The following is an 18499-nucleotide window of genomic DNA, read 5'->3' as shown; positions in this document are numbered from 1 at the left end:
GTGTTGCCTCCGAGATCTCTCTGTGCCGTCGTCGTAAGCGTGGATCACCTCGCCGCGTGTGCGTGTGTTGGTGATTCCGCGGGCAGCGCCGCGGCCGCGCCACGATCATCGCACGGTGGTGGTGTGGGCTTTTCAACCGCCACGACTCTCGGAACCCGTGTGCTGCATGCGTACGACGTGTGAGAAGCAACAGAAGAAACAGGTAAATAGTGCCTCCGAACATTAGCACCTTTGTGTCTCTGTGCCATCTTTTGATGGTTGTTTTCTTTGGTGCTGCCGGACAAAATGTGAAACAATCGGCCAAGCCTCCGTTTTCGTTGGAAACGTCAGAGGACCACCCGGCAACAATGAAGCCAACGCTAACTTATTGTGTTCCTCGTCCAGACCTTAATTAGGTGCCAGTTTCTCGAGTACTCTGTCTGCTACTATGCGTTCGTGGAATTGAGTTTTTATCGTTGCCCTTTGTGCCGATTGTTTGACGCTTCCACCGAAGCTTCGCAACATATTCGCGACAGGTCGTGGAATATCATTTCTTTTAAACGAGCGAAAAGCAACGAACCCTACGGTTTTCGGGAGAAATTCCTGTGCGGTCCAAAGGGCGATAGTGGTGTGCGTACGTACGAAGTAATGGTGGCAAAAGGTGTGTACCTGGGACCCAAGGATCACTCACCAACACACACCTGTTGCTACGCAACTCGCGCTGCGTTGACTTTTGACGCCAAAAGGGCGTGGATCGGATCGGCGTTTGTTGTGGATCAGTCCGCGGAACGTGCAGGTGTGCGTGTGCTAGAAACCGCATCCAAGTTAGCGGCCGCGGTTTTCTGTTTTTTATCACTGTTGTTAAGTCAAAAAATGTCCTAAAAACTATAAATACGAGTATTAACCTTTATTAGCGATTGATGGAGCGGTTCGGAAATGATCATGTAGCGAAAGGGTGGTGATGCATCTCACACACGCACACCAACGTGTGACCGCCGCAAGGTGCGATCGCGATCATGACGATGACGCATCGTCGACGTAGTAGTTTGACGCGCGGTTGTGTCTTGTCACCCAAATGGGGTTGCTTCTTCGCGGCCCCGCAACTGAGTCAATTGACGCGTCTCACAACGCGTGAGCCACTTGTGCGGGTAATTTTTTCCTTTTCCCGTACCAAACACGAACTCGCGGCACGCGGCTGGTCATCTTACTGTCCACCGTGAATCACCGTTTAAAGGCCACCTCACAAAAGAATGCTTTTCGCGTATCCCCGTTCTCCCCTTATGGGTTTGATATGAATTGTCAATCACCGTTCAATCAACGTGTATCTGCTTTCAATGATTTCTCTGGTCACATGCTGTTCTGTTTGATTCCTGTGTCAAACGAAACATAACGTTCTTTACGCAAACGACATTGGTGGATCGTTTCAAATTTGCCTTCTTTTCCCGCTCGATTAGGAATGTAGTTGTAGCGGAACCGAAACGAATTGCAAACTCTCCCCCCTGGTCAGAGTCCGTCCATGCGCCCTCGTCCCAAGATGTACGCTGGACCGTTGATCACGTGGCATAGAATTGGCATAAAAAATGTGATAAGGAAAGACAAATATTTTTGAAATTAAAAACATCGTCCTGAACGCATCTTCCATGTCACCCTCGGGCTTTTAAAACCGTTTATCTGCTCGAGAAATTCCCCAAATCGTTTGCCACCCTCTTGTAAGGTTCGGTGCCAGAAAGTAACTACTCGGCGTGAAGTAAACGTTACTTTTCGCAGTAGTGTAGGGACTTGTAGTCTGAGGACAACACACATTTTAAAACGCTGGGGTAGTGCGATAAACGGAATTCCTGAAACAACCCGTCCAAAACACGCAGCAGGCTGTCAAAGCCACCTTCCGAGGCCTGTGTTTGTTTACCATCGACCTGTCGCCGTGGCAACGCCCGGCATTATTTGCCGCGTGGATCCGGCAGCCGGTTTATTGGCCTATGAAAATGGTATTTATTTTGGCCAACATTGTTGCAAGCCCCGGCATGGAAGGAATTTTTCCGATCGACGGCCAACCTCTCTTCGGCAAAAAGAGGAGGGTGTGGCGTGTATTGGAATTAGAAATGTGGTGGGAAAGAATTCCGTTTCGTTTTAATTTTAGCGGCTTCTCTCGTTTCGAGCCACAAAATGGGAAGTGAGAAAAAATAAATTAATTTCCTGTCTAGACGGGTTGGTGCACAAGTTGGCGTGTCTCGGGTGTCATCAGGCGAACGAGCGAAGGTTTTACAAGAAACGAAAATTCTCATCGTTGATAATATGTAGGAAAAATGGTTCCCTATTTCTAATCTAAACGTCTGCCGCTGCTTACCCACCGATCGAAACGGAAAAAATGCTATTCACGCTATTAAATCGTCGTGGTTGCTTTTTTTGTGACCGCAACGAGGTTCAATCGGTAAATGTGAATGCAAATTAGGGCTTTTTGGGCTGGTGTTCAAGAAATGACCAGTTGGCGACCAAACGGACCCCAAAAACCAGAGAGAACCAGTGGTCGGCGAGAGGGTCAGGCAATGATCGATATCGTTTTTGGTGGGAACAACTGGTCGCCGCCGTATACCTTCCTCCGATGGTAAAAATAAGCGCAAGAGTACGAAAACCCCTTTTTGTACACTCGCATAGCTCACCGTCGGAAGTTACATGCAATTTTGGCCACTATGCTGCTCCCGCCAGGTTCCGGTCTGCTGAATTTCGACCGGGGTTCGTGGATAAAATCAGCTCCGTCGGAAAGAGTATAATGAATAACTAAACAGAAAACTGCAACGCATTGTTTAGACTGTAATTTTTTTTTCGATAATTAAATATCATTAAATATTGCACGCCGCCCGTTTCAGCTATAGGTCCATCTGTGCTTATCTGTGGCAAGTTTCCCCTTTTCTAATGGTTGATTCGCACAGCACGATGGCACGGTCGTGGTAGCGTCTGTTTCTGACTGATTAGCTAGCTGCATTACATGTGTGCCTGCCGCGCATCATAGGGACATCCCGGGGCCCGCAATATCCTTCTTGCCAACCTACGTCCGTTATCCTTCCAAACCGGTCGCGGAGGAACCCGGGGTGTTTACCCTTCGCTCACGGTCTGTGCGAACAAACGATAGAATAATTCGGAAAATGCAAACGTAATGGACTTTAATGAAAAGAAGCCGAAAGAACCCGGGCGGCCCCGGCAACCGTCGCCGCACTTGGTCCTTTCACACGCGAGAAAGGGTCTCACTCGCTGAATTTTGTCGCTGGCCCTGTGTAATGGTCCTCTTATTAGCCGCCGTCGTCTGGAATCGTTGATTTTCGAGTCCTGTCCCTTGCCGTGGGTAATCTTTCGGTGGTGGGGTCCTTTTGTGGTCTCGACGGTGCACCGCGTTTTCAGGTACCTCGACCACAGGACAATTCGGTTCAAGTGGACATTTAACGGCGCCGGGACATGAGCCGTTCGGCGGGCCCGGGTTTTGTAAGTTCATCGGTAAACATTTGTCAACGGCGAGCGGTGCGTTTATCTCTCTCTTGTTGAGTGTGTTCCATGATGGGCTACGCAAATACGCTTCCGGATAAGCAAATGTTAAAAGGGAAAATTTGTCATTTATCTTCCATCACCAGCGGATGTATGTTGCACCGAATCATAAGCCCAAAAACGTTAGATCATATCCGTCATTGACGTGTTCATTAAAATGATTTGTATTTGTCTACCGATCGAGCAAAAAAATGTTATAACCACGGCAAGGGCAAGTGGCATGATTAAGGATCGTTATTTATCGTGAGACAGCAGCAAGAGCACTGCTCTGGGTCTGCGTTCAAGAATATGCACCCCTAGACCGGCGACGCTTACCATAAGGTCCTCAATGGATGACGGACGACGTGAACACACAGAGATCGGAGTCAAGTTTATCGCTCGATCTCGGATCGTTGAATTTTTGTTTTAATCAAATACGCTAATCGACCAACGACCGGACCCGCAGGAGAGTAGAAACGCACACCCCTGCAGCAGCAGCAGCGATGTTGTGCGCCGGAAACACACGCGGATCACTATTGTTCCTGTGGCGGGAGGATAAAACGGAACAATAAGGGCCAAGCTGCATGGCACGAACCTATCCTGTTCCTCATGTGCAGGACAAGGGGTCAATTTTGAATGTGCTTTTACACGCCATACAGTACAGCGGGGGGACCCCCGCTGACCGAACCGTGGTCAACGGAAGTCATGTGGGGAAATCGTCGACAATGATGTGGTAAATTGAAAATAGGTTTCTCCTCCTAATCATGCATCGTTTAAACAATCTTTTCTTCATTACCACCTAAACCATACTGGCGTAGCCATTTTTCTTCTTCATAAACCTAATGAGCTGCCATCAATGCAAACAATGTGTTTATGGCCTCGAGATAAGAATTCCATTTCCGCATTTCGAAGGACACCGACGGTCAAGCGCGTTTTCGGGTGGTTAACTTTCCACGGTTCTTTCTCCGAATCGTGAGCCGATTCGCGCCGCGCCGAGTCTGATCCTTCCGCCGCTAATCCTCTCGCAAGGCTAATCCTCGCTGTCGCCTGCACAAGCACTCTCTTTATCCTGTTACTGTGAGCCCACTTCCTGGTTTCCGAGGAACTACCCCCGCCGGTCCACGGCGCACGTAGTTTGAAATCGAAACCACACCTTTTTTTTTAAACTCAATTACACCACCAGAAAACCGACCGGGCTGTGTTGCGACAAGTGGCCTAATTCTTCGTTCGAAAAAGTCCCGTTGGTGTTTGGTTTCCTGGAGCCGTCTAATTACCTCAGCCATTAGATACGAACGAGCGTGGCGGCGCTTGAGGTATGAAATACACTGGAAAAAGGCAGCAAGGAGGGACGTTTATGTTCACGGGGAAATACGATGCACCAAAAAGAACAGCTGTAGGTGCCGTCTGTGTGCCGATGCGGTTGCAGTTTAGATGCGTGGATTATCCCATGGGAAAGCTTCTAGCAGTAGGTGAAAGAATTCTATTAAAGACTACCGGTTTTTGTCTTAAAACACACGATGACTTTACACACCGGCATAAGATCGTGTCTAATTTAGAGTTAGTTTTCGGTTTCCGATGTCACATCCTACGCGGTAACCGTTCAATAAATTTATCTTCGGAAATTGGAGCGTAACGGATTCAATGAAATGCATCATCCATCCACGGCCTAGACTCTTCTCTTCCATTTGGTTGGAGATGGATCTGTTTGCGATTTCCAAAAGATCCGTTCATGCGTACAATTGATCTCGTCCAACTCCGAAGACGATGATGAGCATTTGATTCGACGGCCCGGTTCCGATTGGGTGTCATTAATAATGGATCAAAAGCAGCGGAGGCAATAACGTACGACAGTGTTCGACGCACAATTCATGCACAAAACGAGGGGGATGCATGTGTCTTTTTCAGCCCCTTCAGAAATATCACCACAAACACACACTCCTTGCTATCTTCTCTACGATTGAGACATTGACGAACGGTCTACGATGACTATTAGGCTGTGGAACTCTTTGGGTGTGTTGTTTTTAAAGCTCCGGAACTGCTGCTATTGCTGATCGCGACTCTCTCTAACCGTGCGCATTGTTATGCTCGCTGAAAGCCAGTTAGTTATAAGGGGATTAGCCGCCTAATCCACGGGAGCGACGAGACATTACACGCCCACTTCGAAGTGAGTAAAAAATCGATGGTCATTCTACTGTCAACCATTGGAAGAAGGCCACTTTTTGCGGTTTAGCAAAGTACCAAGGCATACGGGGTCCTGCGCTATTCCTCTTATGTAGAAAATTGCATAAAACTAGAAAGACTTCCACAAAGTTTAGTAAACCACACTTGCAACCGCACAAAAGACTGTGAGACGTCGATGCACTTGACCCACCGTCACCGGGGACACGTCCATCGTAGAAGGGGTAAAGGACCTGCAGTTGACGGTTATCTTCCGCCGGCCCTTTCGACCCTTTCGCAGGGTACCCTCGCATGACAAACATGCTGGTTCGCCGGCTACGGCAGGAGAAACAAAAGAAAAAAACTATTTGTCCGTTCTTTTTCGAAACCACCAACCGCCATTTGCATTTTTTTAACCTACCTGCCCCCAAGGGAGACTGAAAGCAAATTAGCGAACGAAATGTGCTGTCCTGTCCAGCTCGCGCAGGATCGTACGTTAATAACCACGACGTGTCTAATAGCAAGGACGGCAATAACCTCTCTAAGTAGCGTGCTTAGGGGATAACCCTTTACCCAAGTCGTCGCTTGTGTGCCCAAATATTATAAAAACCACGAAAAAAGCGTACGGTTATTTGATATTTTAATCATTATTTGCTACGGAGTCGCACTGACCTGTGACCACCAACGGTTCGTTCTCTCCTCCAAAATGGAGCATAACTTTTATTGCATTAGGGGCGTTGGCTATCGAATCCGTGAGTCACTTCCTGGGTGGTAAGTTATTGTTTTAACACATTGCCTTTAATTAGGGTTACTTTACGCGCCCAGGGCATTTGTGGGGCCTCATGGAAAGCACCCTTTTCCCACCAATTGCTGTACAATAATAATATTCACAGCAGTACGGCATCAACAAAAACAAGAGCGATTCAAACGTTTTGAGTGTGCTGACCAACAAAAGCGAGCAGTTGCGATTTTGTATTTATTTGTATTGTACGATTGAATTGTCGGTCAAGTACATGGTGGATTGCATCACCCCATGAAAGTAATTTAAGTATCAAATCCTGCACCGGCCGATTGTTTTCGTTTCGCTTTTTCACCCCCAAAAAATGGTGCATCGCAGCGCCAGGTGGCAATGTTTTTCTTTTCACTTATATTCATGTATTCGACCACGGGGAGCAAGTTTACTTTCCGGTTGTGGCTTGTTCTAATTACGACACTGTTAACCACTTCAAAGCACACGAATGTATCTGTGTGTTGTTGCTGCTGATGCTACCCGCAGTCGGTTTGAGCAAAATCGTATTTATTTTCGTTCCTGCTTTCCTAGAACGGTTCCGTTTGGAAAAGTAGCACCAAATTATCCAGTTCAAAGAAACTAAGGTATGATTTCAAAATGTGTGCAAAGCAATAATCACTTTCGTCCATGTGCAGCCATTCAATAGAAAACCTCTTCGATAATGATTCCCGTAAGCAGGATGTGCATCTCTTTATTTTCCTTAATCTGGTAATTAAGAGTAGTCTGCAGCGACCAGTAACCCAAATCTTCAAATGTTGTATTGCCCTTTTCCGCTCAGGAGAAAATATTGGGCATGCCCGAATGCATCAAACGGAGATTATCGAAATCGGATTACTTCTCTCTGATTCGAAGCATGGAACGTATCCTCGAAGGGGAATTGTGCAACGATCCGTTTGAGTCGCGTGTTTTGCCACCGGAACCGGAAAGGAAATGGCGGTTCAGTTTGCTGCGTGCCCGGTCGCTCGTCCGTTAGTTGACTTCTTTCCTGGATCGTCTATAATCCTGTAGAATCCCAAAACATGTAACGCCAACAGCGGGAGACATGCAGTTTTGGTCAAGCGCACGTGGCCGAATGATTTCCACATTATTGGCACTACTGCACCCGTTTTTGGTGTGGTGTGGTGGTAAAGGGAATCAGAAGAAGAGCAGCTGTTGCTGGTGGTGCTGCGTGGTGCGGTCGCCCTCACAATGGGCAACGAATTGTGATTCGCGAAGGATTTGATTTCACACCATCAGCAGCGGCACACGACGCACGTGCACGTGCCCGGCACATGCTCGGCATTTCGGGTTTGCCTTGTGTTCTGTGAGGACGCCAAACGGAAGAAATGACCTTTTTAGAATGTGAGCCTATGTGTGATGCCGTTCCAGCTGTGCGATACCGTCAGCCTCCTTTCATTCGTACCAAAAAATCCTGTGAAACCAAACGATCAAATAACACACACAATCTCTCTCTCTCTCTCTCTCTATTTTGCGTCAGGACATTCTTTTCCCTGTCGAAATCTCATTTTGATGGATAACTGATTTTTGTTATCCTGTGACGTGCTTAAGGTAAGCACGAAATTAGCAATGCAAAAGCAAGCTGAAGTACCGTAGAGCTCGTGAAATTTGATACGACCGAACCGTTGAAGCCGTCGGGGGGAACAAAGGAGAAGTGGTCCCCAGGACTTATACCGTTCGGGCGGAAATTTATTTTTCAAATGTGCGGTTGAAAATCTAGAAACCAAAATAAAATTATGTTATTTTTTTCACAAACAATGTAGTATGATTTTATACTTTCTATTAAGCCTAAATTACGCAATTTGCTATTTACTGTGTTCATTTAATTGTAAAAGTCAAGCCTCCATGGCCACACATCAATTGGCGCACAATGTTTACACAAACCATTTGTCTCTGTCGGCGATTAGTTCCTGTAATGTTCAACATTTGCTTTCCCCACGTTCAGCGGCGTGTTGAAGAAAGGCCATGCCAAATTGTTTGTTCAAATCACGTTCTAATTACTTCATCATTTGCTATTTCCTATTTATGAACAAACATTTTGAGTGTGTTTTTCTAGGCGATGAGAGAGAGAGACCCAAGGACGAACAGAATTCATTGTAGTGGGTCACAGTCGTGCAGAATGACCATGGCACAAAATGACTGACCGGTAGGGGTGACGGTACAGCAGGATCTGTCCCGATTCCTTCGACTCACCACCGCACACTATGCAGCTGCATCGTTGGCCGCCGTGGCTGCAGAAAGCCTTTCACAATAGAAGGGGACCACTATCAAATGGGTTCCTGCATTTCGGGCACTGCAATGCTCTCCTCCTGCTGGGTGTGGGTCAGTTTATTCCCCCTGCGTGTCCTATTTCAGGTTCGGTCTCTCGAGTCCTTGTCTCGACCGTAGCAACACAAGGACGATGATTCGCTCTGCATGAGCGAATCATTTGCTGACAAACGAAAAGTGCCTCTAATAACTGCCGAACAGCGAAAAATAGTGAGCCCAACATCTGTGAACATCCTGTGTTCGCAGGATATCCTTTCCCAATCAAGGGAACACACACACACCCGGTGATCGCGCGGAGGTGCAATAAACTTGTACCCGGACCGGCGGGCACGCGTTCCCTTCCAAAAGGTGATGGCCCTCTTCGAAATCAGTACCATCATGTGGAGGGTGTGAGCACACTGTGTGCCTTGGCATCGGTTTCCGTTCCACTTTTTCCGCCGACGGACAGCGACACACACACATTCCAACCTCATTTTCCCCTTTTCCGGCAGATGCGAGCCGACGTGACGCGCGCCCTTCCGTAGAGAGGTGATGGAAAACGATTGAAATGTATGTTTTTATCCAATTGTTTTGAAGTGATTTATGGCATGGCGTAACGCGAGAGACGAAAAGGGAATGCAACCCTACACACTCCACCCCGCGTTTTCCACGGGTCCCAGGCGATCCTGGCGATCATATTTTTACGATCAAAAGTGCTTCACGCGGTCGTGCAGTTCCGGGCCCACGTGAGTGCATTCTAATGTCCCGGGCGACGGTTTTTGGCGTAAAACTCAGTCAACGTTACCCATTCGTCAATCATCTTTGGGCTCTTGTGGGAATCGAAAATAGTCCCTTCTGGCGAAGATGACTTCAAATGGCGCATGTTCGATCAGGAAGAAACGTTTAGGTCTCTCTCATCCTTCGCGAACGGTTGGGACAATAAAATTGCACTTTATTTTAAAAGGAATCGCACGTTTCGGTCGCTTTTACAATGGAACGTGTCCCGGTTCCGGCGTCCTAGGTCCTACTGACAGAAATTCACTTACGTTTGCATTTCAGGTTTCGAGCCCTTTTTTCCCCTTATCCCGTTGGTCGGCGATGCAACAGCGCTGTGGGTCTAAACAGTTTTTTTCTTCTCCCTATATTCGAAGGGTTAAAACTCTGGTGCTTGTGTTTGCCTTGTCAACGGTAGTGTCGGCCCGGCCGTTGTTGCGTGTAGCTTCCCTGCTGTTTCAAGTGAGATAAGGACTGCAGGAGATGAGTCCTGTTGTTTGCACAGGCTGAGCATGGGGAGGATGTTTGTTCCGCGTACGGCGCAGCACACTGGGTCAGGGCAAACAGCCACCATCAACCGAAAACCCACAGAGACACTGAACAAATAGAGGTAAAGGAAAGCAGAAAACCAAGCAAAGACTGGTACGTCACGTGGATTGAACGAATATCCCTTTACCGGAAGCAATTGCGGCAGGTAGAGTGCCTTGGCCCGGCAAAATCGGATTAGATAAATTAAAAGGGAAATTGTGGACCTGACGACGGGGGACATGTAACGTGCCGCAAAGACTCCTATCATCGGCACGTGCCCTTATCATCGATGGGCTTTGGGTGCGAAATTGTGTGAAGGAGGAAGGATGTGTTTGGGTTGCGGCAAGAGGCCCTTTCCCGGGCTTTTCGTCGGCTTTACTGGTGCCGTGATTTATCTTCCCGTCAGTGTTATTGACATTAATCAGTGAATGAGATTTGCAAATGCATGTTTTAGATGATCAAATGATCCTTAATGATGATGGGGAACTTAATTACTATTTTTGGTTGCGAATTTTCTCATGTTATGAATTACGTTTCTTTTAATATTTTAAACCAACCTTCGAATGTCGAGAGTGTTTTATTTGAAGGACGTTTGATCACTTCAATTACAAGATGTTAGCATTCAACTATGTCAAATATTACACCGACCAACATGGTCTCTCGTTTACCTTTTAAATGATGTTTCCGGTCGCTCAACTTGTCTAACTAATTGTCGTACATATTTAAATTTAATAGACCCCTGCTCTTAATTATCTTCCCGAAAAGGTGAAATTTTTTTCTTCCAACATCTCAACATTGCTGTCACTTTGGTTTGCCGTCAATTCGTCATGTTTCACAGGTCGTAGATCTTTCCTCAATTCTCGCAGCGATCGAGAGGGACATAGGGGAAAAGCGGGCTGTCCGCGCTGTTCTGTCGGTCACAAATTTTAACCAAATAGTAATTTAATATCTTCTCTTTGCGCTCGAGGAGGGCGCCCGCCGCCATCCGCCAGCGAAATGTTGTCTACAAATTGCCTGCCGGTTCTTCTTCATTTTCTGGTGAGAACATATTTTCTTTCGCTGCGCGTTTGCCGATCGACACATGGAAAAAACGTCAAAACAAACATCACCGCAAGAGGCTCGGTTTTGGGCTGTCTGTGGGGTAAACGCCGAGCGATCGATGTTTGAGGCTGCTGCCATTTGCGAAGGTAATGTTCCTCTTGGGTACGCACGACGGAGGACGGACGCCCCGTCGAAGGGTATATATTTATCTCAATGAGGAAATACTAATGACGACGACGACAGACGTGTGTTGAGCCCGAGAAGAAGGAACAAAGTCGAAGAAAGTCGCGTGTCGCCCAAAAGAGTCCACGATCGCCGGGGTGTTTCTCTGCAAACGAAGACTGCTGTCGTGGCCTTCACTCTCACCAGATTTATCGGTCCTCCAGTGTACATTATTTCTTGTATCGTCCTTTTCGGGGTCCAAAACCGCCAAGTTATCTCAACAATTTCCCGTCGTGCGTCGTGCACACTTAACGCACAGACCGCGACCATCACGTGGCTTTGTGGGTAAATGAAAAGCAGGAATGCACTCCGAATCCCCGATGAGAGCGAGAAGACCCTAACTGATCCTCCGGGGTGGTGCGGTGGTTTCGAATTTCCTTTCAACACCCGGAAAATGTGCACCTTTGGTCGAGAGCGGCCCGGCGGTGGCGGCAGACGCATACGCGAAGACGTTTGTTCCTTGTCGATCGGTGGCGTCGATCTTTTTAAACCCTTAAGCACCAGACCGCCGGGGCGCTTAGAGCAGACGCCAGCTGCATGTTGGGCCGTTTTCTTATTCTTTAGATGCATTTTTCGATCGGAAGCAACACTTCGTCTGGTTGGAATATTATTGGGAATCGGGAAACGAAAGAGAAACACTTGACAATCGAAAATGGCCAAAACTCGAATCGATCTTCGTTCTCTTCAACACACTCTGATGAACAGTGAACAGAAAACCTGTATTTTTCACACCCTTTAGGAATTGTTAATAATTGTTGTTTCTACTAGTTATTCTGTGTGCCTAGATCACCATACTGCTTGGGCCCGCGTCCCCTCCGGGCAACGAATTTGTCATTTCCGCTTTTTCATGGGTCACAAGCGTTCCCTAATATTGCATACGGAAACCGCCCCAGTGTTGTAGGTGCAAGAAAGAAAATGCACCACCCAACAGTGGTTTTTTCGGTTTCCGTTCCGCTTCAAATGATTTCACTGCACGCGTGACTCGTGCTCAGACCCTAATTACCCTCGGGTGAGACAGAACATGGGGCGGCACGGGTCATTCTTGGTACACCATCACCACCGGCGCCCCAACGCACGTATCCGGGGTGTGCTCAGGGACGGCTTTTCAGTGTCCGATCATGTGAGTTACGATGGGCCCTTGCACTTTTCGGTCATCTAAACATTTTCCCTATCAACTTTTGTCGTTGCAGCGCAGGTGCGTTGTGTCACAGAACTGTGTAGTTCCACGAAACGTTCGCTCGGAAAACCTTTCACCCAAAACGGCTTTGGATCCGTGTTAAATATTGCATTTGTTCTAAAAGTTGTAAAATTCGATTCGGCTTTTCGTTTAAACGGCAGGCAGAGAACATCACGACGTCTTGCATCGAATGAAGAGAACTTTGATGCTCCAGCGATCGTAAATTCCATTTCTCTGATCCCTGTTTTTATTGTTTTTCAGCATTTTTTGACAAACAAATTTCTCTAACAAGCCAATAAACGACAACCGCACGCGCTGCATCAAACTTCGCTTCTTGTTCGCCGAGGGTGAAATGCTTTTCTCGGTTAATTGTAAATTTATGACGAACGCTGATGCGCAAGGATAATAAAAAACGTATGGCTCCCAAAGAGAGAGGATCTCTAGCTTTAAAACTGACGAAGAAGGTTGCTTTAAAGTGGAGAACACATGACTCCCAACGATAAATTCTATCAGGAGAATGCTGTTGTTTTTTCCTCGCGACGATGATAAGGGTCCTCTTTTAATAATTAACGTCCATCGTCGTCCAGCATATGTAGAAAACGGCGAAACGGCGTCGTGTTCTGGCGCTTCACATCATTTTTCTACAACATAAACTACGGCGGGCCATCACCGACCCACCAGCGTGTCGTGATCAATTTTAATCGCACGGGCGTGGTGTCTCTATTTTAAACTAAATTTATGCATGACTGATATGCTGTATGGGAAAATTGCTTTTTGCTACAACATCATCCACCACCAAGCCGAACATCGCTAATAGATCAATTATTAGAGGTTCGTTCCAGGTTCGTGCGTGGCGGCGTCCCCCGTGACTAGCCTCTGTAGTTTTCAAACACATTTTGGTAGGATAATAGCACAATGCGTCGGCGGCAGTACCTCTGTTGTTGTTCTGTGCCGTTGTTCAATCTAATCGTTGGTTGGCACACATTCATATTGTTCAAATTCTGGGTACAACACAATTTACTCTTCCAGTCAAGTGTAGGATTTTAATGCTCGATTTCCGCCATCGGTTTTCGAACCGGAAATTAGTTTGGTAACGTTATTGGGAATTTTTCTAGTATTTTTTTTTCATTCCAGCTATGGAATAGCAAAACAATCTGTTTGGACAAACTCTCCGAAGTTTGCGGAACAGCTTCCTCTTGAAAGTTTTAGCGTCAGATGGTTTATGTCCTACATGTATTAGCGTGTGCCCTCCAAACCACTTGCGCCCTTTTTCGATAATAAGAACACATTACGACACATTGCTGTTGGCTGTGTGGCCGGATCAAGAGGCGGACTCCCGAGAGAGATGATTGCACACTTGCAACCCTCCCAATTTCGGTCGGTGGTCTACTTCTACCCACTCCGGAAAATGTGTGTCAAGGGAGGCGCCGGGAACCACAATTCCGTTTGCGTTGCCCTCGGGGCAAACCAGGAGGTATCCATCCTACCGTAAGAAACGCATCTTCCGGCCCGTAATCTCATTTCCACGATTTGTGAGCGATGATTAGATTTGCACATAAGCGAGGGGTGCCAACGACAAGCTGTCGTTCCCCCGGAGTCCGTCATTTAATCACCGTCAGACGAACCGAATCGTCCCAATACATGGAAAGGCACATAACGCGCCGAAGGAAAACAGAAGCCGCCACCGGAATTGGGGGAAAAGTCAGCCAAAAATCGCGTAGCAGGGGAAGCAAGCTCGGCTTTTGGCGGCTGGCCTGGGCTGGAATTGCATAAAATGCTAATCTCTTCTGACGCCCGTCCACGTGTTTGACCGCAGCGAGGGTTTCAAAAGGCTCGGGGAGGAATCACCCTACCAGGGTGGCAGCCAGAATATTAATTGTGAAAGCGCGCACGGCTCGGCGAGAAAGTGAAGAAAATGTTGTTAAACTTTACTGATTCTCTCGCTCTCTGCGACGCTGGCCCGAGAAACGATGCGTCTTTTCGAAGGGTGTTTAAAACCTTATAAAATACATTTTCACTCAGAACGCCGCTGGTTTGCGTGAAAAATCGGAAACCCTGTCGGGCGAAAGTGCGAGTCATATATTTCACTTTGCCTGTTAAGCCGATGAAAATTGAACCGCACGAGAAAGCGAATAAATAAAATTCATCCTTTTCTAAAACGGCAATACTGGTAGTGCTGCTCTGCTTGCACGGTAACGTTAACTTACGTCATGTTAAACGATTGCTCTCAAAAATTTAATCAACCTTCATCAATAAGCTGTCATTTTAAGTGTCTTTTGAGTTTCATTGCCATCGGCACCAAGAATAATAAGAAATAACATATTTCTTACACTCTGTGCTTTTCTACTACTCTATTTTAAACTAGTTTACTCGTTTTAGTAAATAGTTTTACAGTATTGGAATTTGTTAAGGACTTCAAATTTTATAGTGACAGAGCAGCTAGAGCCATGAATTAGTTGCTTCCATTGAAGGGTCAGAAAACTAATTTCATCTTGGATTAATAATGAATTATTCAATTTGAAGTACGGGGGCCACTGGCGCCCGACAATATACAGCCTAGACCTCGAATCCTTTAATCAGAGGCACACAATAACAAACACATTTGTGACTGATTTTCATCAGCGAGAACATCAGAGAGAGTGTATCGATTTTTACCGGCAAAACTCCGTCGTTACCGGCTACCGGCTTTTTCGGGTTTGCCTCTCAAATAATGGGATACGAATTTTAATTAAATTTTCCAGCCCAATGCCGAAGCCACCGCAGCAGCAGCAGCGCTTCTCCAAGACATCAGCACCAGTTGGGCTTAAGTGTATAGTTCGAGGCTTCGAAGGGGGCTCTCATTCGAAAAGAAGTCACGTTTCCCGAGTGATAAAGATAACAGAAACGTCAGACTTCCAAAATGACAACAACCCAAGTCGCGGTCCCAAGAAGAAGCTGTGTTTGGGCGATGGTATGTGGCGTTTGTAAGAAGCGAGAGAGAGACCACAAGGACACGTTTGCGAAGGCAATTTGCTCTTTGCCGGTCGCGAAAGGGAAAGTTTTGAAAATGATGGCACTTTCATGGCCATTTTCTTGTTTAGAGTTTCCCGAGAAAAAAACACGATGCCAATGCCAGGGCAAAAACCGGGCTAGAAGAAGGACATTGAACCTTGGCGCGCGCGCTCAATTTTAGTCTCTCTGGGGTTGTCTGGAAAGGCAGGGAATTTGAAGGGGGAATTAAGTTCTAGTTTGGGGGCAATTTGGTACGCCGCACACACAGGGGTTTGTTGTGTGTGCAGGTGGACGATGGAAGCAAGATTTATGGGGCACAGCAACCGTCAACAATACTGAACAAAATTATTGGGGTAGTGGTTGGTTCTCTGGGTGGTGAGCGCCGCTTTTACCAACTTCTTCACTTGTTTCTGGGTTTTTATGGACGCTCTTAAAATGCAGGTCAAGTAAAAGAAAGAGCTCTGCTTTTTGGTCCCGATGTTGGTTGACTTCTCTCAGCCCTTTAGTGGGTCATGGACGTTTTCTTTCTTTTCGATGGCCCAAAAAAGCCGAAGCTTAGAATTAGTTATCTATGATTTATGATTATGAGAAGGAGCAAAAGTAGGGGGAGCATCAAATAAATGGGTTCTTCTTTTTTATGTTCTGTTTGTTTTTTGTGGTGGGGCAAACGGCAACCAATCTTTCTGTTTTCCGGATGGCTCTCCAGAGATGTCTTTTATTGGTTGTTTGTTGCCGTTGTATCGTCACGCAATGGCCTCTTCTTCGATCGTTACTGCTTCTTAAGGCGGTGGTAAGCTTAACTGGCAAATACGGAAGCCGTAGATTATGATGTGTGATAATCTGCAGCGATCAATCTGAAAACGAAAGTGTTCGAAGCCCCATCAACACCAGCCAGAAGGGAGTTATTTTTCCAGTTCATATGGCGAAGGAAGTACTTTGTTTCTTGCTGCTAAGATACGAATCTCAGGACTGGTGCTGGACTGGAGTTAGAGCGTAGCGAGAGAATGAAAGAGAAATATTTACATTTCGTTGCGCGACTGCGCCTCATGACGCTCTCAACACTTCACTGTGGTCGATCCATTTTTAACGATCGACTGACCGGACTCCTCCTGGTTGTGATTAATGTCGATCCAAGCCACGTCAAAGCTATTTGAACGCTGCCTTGTCTTCCTGGGCACCTTCCAAAGCAGGGATCGTAGCTCTTCTCTAGAAAGGGTTCACTGCCGAGATCAATCCAGTTGCCAGCCGTGTCCTACTACCAGCCAGCCATCCATCCATTTTGCGTTTGTTTATGTTATCGTAGTAAATTATTTTCACCAAAAAATTTACTTCAATCCGATTCTTGATCCCGGTGACGGTGGGTGGTGGGTATGCTGCAACATTTTCTTCCGCCTATAAGAGATCCGCTTCTTCTGGTGGCGGTGGTCTCGTGGCGCCGCAGTCCAACCGACCGCCAACGTTTAATGCAGTTTGGAGTATTTTTAGAAGCCTCCATTCTTTTCGACGATGGTCCATTACTCTCCCCGGGACTGGAAAACCGAAGGAGCCACACCACCTTCACACGACGCAGGGCCGCAGCTGCTACTACTTCCCTGGTGGTCGCCCCCGGGACATGAATGGATGAAGCATTTTTAGTTTTCCATAAAACATCTCTTCTCCGGGTTGATTAGCGTGCAGCGCGCATCGCACACGACTCTAAAGTGGTCGAAATTATGTCTTGTGCGTCACGAGGAATGCAGAAAAGTAGATTAATTTGTTGCGAAGATCCTCCTCCTCTTATCACCAATCACCGCCGTGCGCGCACTGATTTACGAGAGATTGATTTAAAAACCAAAACCGAAATGAAAAACTGGCGTGTGGCTGGCCATCACACGCCGCCGGTCGGCTCGTGTGTTGCTCTACAATAACTAATGTGTTTAACCGATACGCACGCCGCCCCGAGGCACATGTTTTCATGTGGTATTAATATCCACGCCACCATCGTCGTCTTTCGGAGTGGAGGAAGATGCTCTCGAGTCGAGGCACATCTGGTCGGGAATCGCATTAACAAGAGGATGCAGCTGCAGCACAGAGCCGATCTCCGGTTGCAATCCGTTCGCTTCCGTGTGCTGCAGCGAATAGCATATTGTAAAAGGCACGCCAAATTGATGTTTGTTGAAGTCTCGAGTCTCGCGAACCGCCGAAAAGCAAACAACGAAACCAAGACCGGAGACGATGGCTGAGGAATTTGGGAAAATCTAGACCACGGAATGCTGAGAAATTAGAGTTTATAATTGAAGCGTTTTCTGATAGATTTCTGTGCGGTGAAAATTCCCGCTTTGCTGTGTCCAATTTATGTCTCTCTATCGCATCCACAGACATCGAACATTAATTACTTTTGGTCACAATCTCAGTTTAATCTTTTCTCCACATCTTGGAACATGTTTTGAAAATTCTTTAATACTTCTCAAGACTTGACTTGAGCCTGTAATTGGTCAATAGACACCTTCCGTTCTAGATTCCCCCGAAAACCGAGAAACCCTTTGATTTTTCGTCCGGACAAACCCGCCATCTGCTGGAAGCATCTTGCGCTACGCTTTTATCGATATGTCTGGTTAGTATCAGAAGTTTCAGCGGCAGGAACGTAAGAAGAAGTGCTGTTCCGCCTTTGGAGCCACTCTTTGACGAGAACCTAAACGGATCGATATCGACGTTTGTTGGAAAACAAACCAACCGTCCGGCCAATATTGGCTTCATTTTACCACGCGCAGCCGTGATCCTCCGGAGCCTTACTCGTGAGGTTGGTGGCTGGCTGTGTACATGACTTTCCCTCCAAGCAGCGGCAATTATGTGTGTGGTGGTCACAAACCTCTCAAGTAGACCGTCGATCGGGCATATTCCTCCCAGACAGCCAGCCTGCCCCCGTAGCTGCTGGACCACATTTTTTCTCTCGCCATCGGTGTCCGGTGTCACGAAAACATATTCTGACGACTCAAGTGGTGCGCAGAGAAACAGATAACGTTACATCACACCCAGCAGGGGCCGGACGGGAAACCGCAATTCTTAGGCGAAGACAAGATTTGAAAAATCATCACCACCATTTC

This window comes from Anopheles cruzii, chromosome 3 (genome assembly GCF_943734635.1).
Source record: "Anopheles cruzii chromosome 3, idAnoCruzAS_RS32_06, whole genome shotgun sequence".
Taxonomy (NCBI): Eukaryota; Metazoa; Arthropoda; class Insecta; order Diptera; family Culicidae; genus Anopheles; species Anopheles cruzii.
This window is presented reverse-complemented; position numbering follows the sequence as displayed.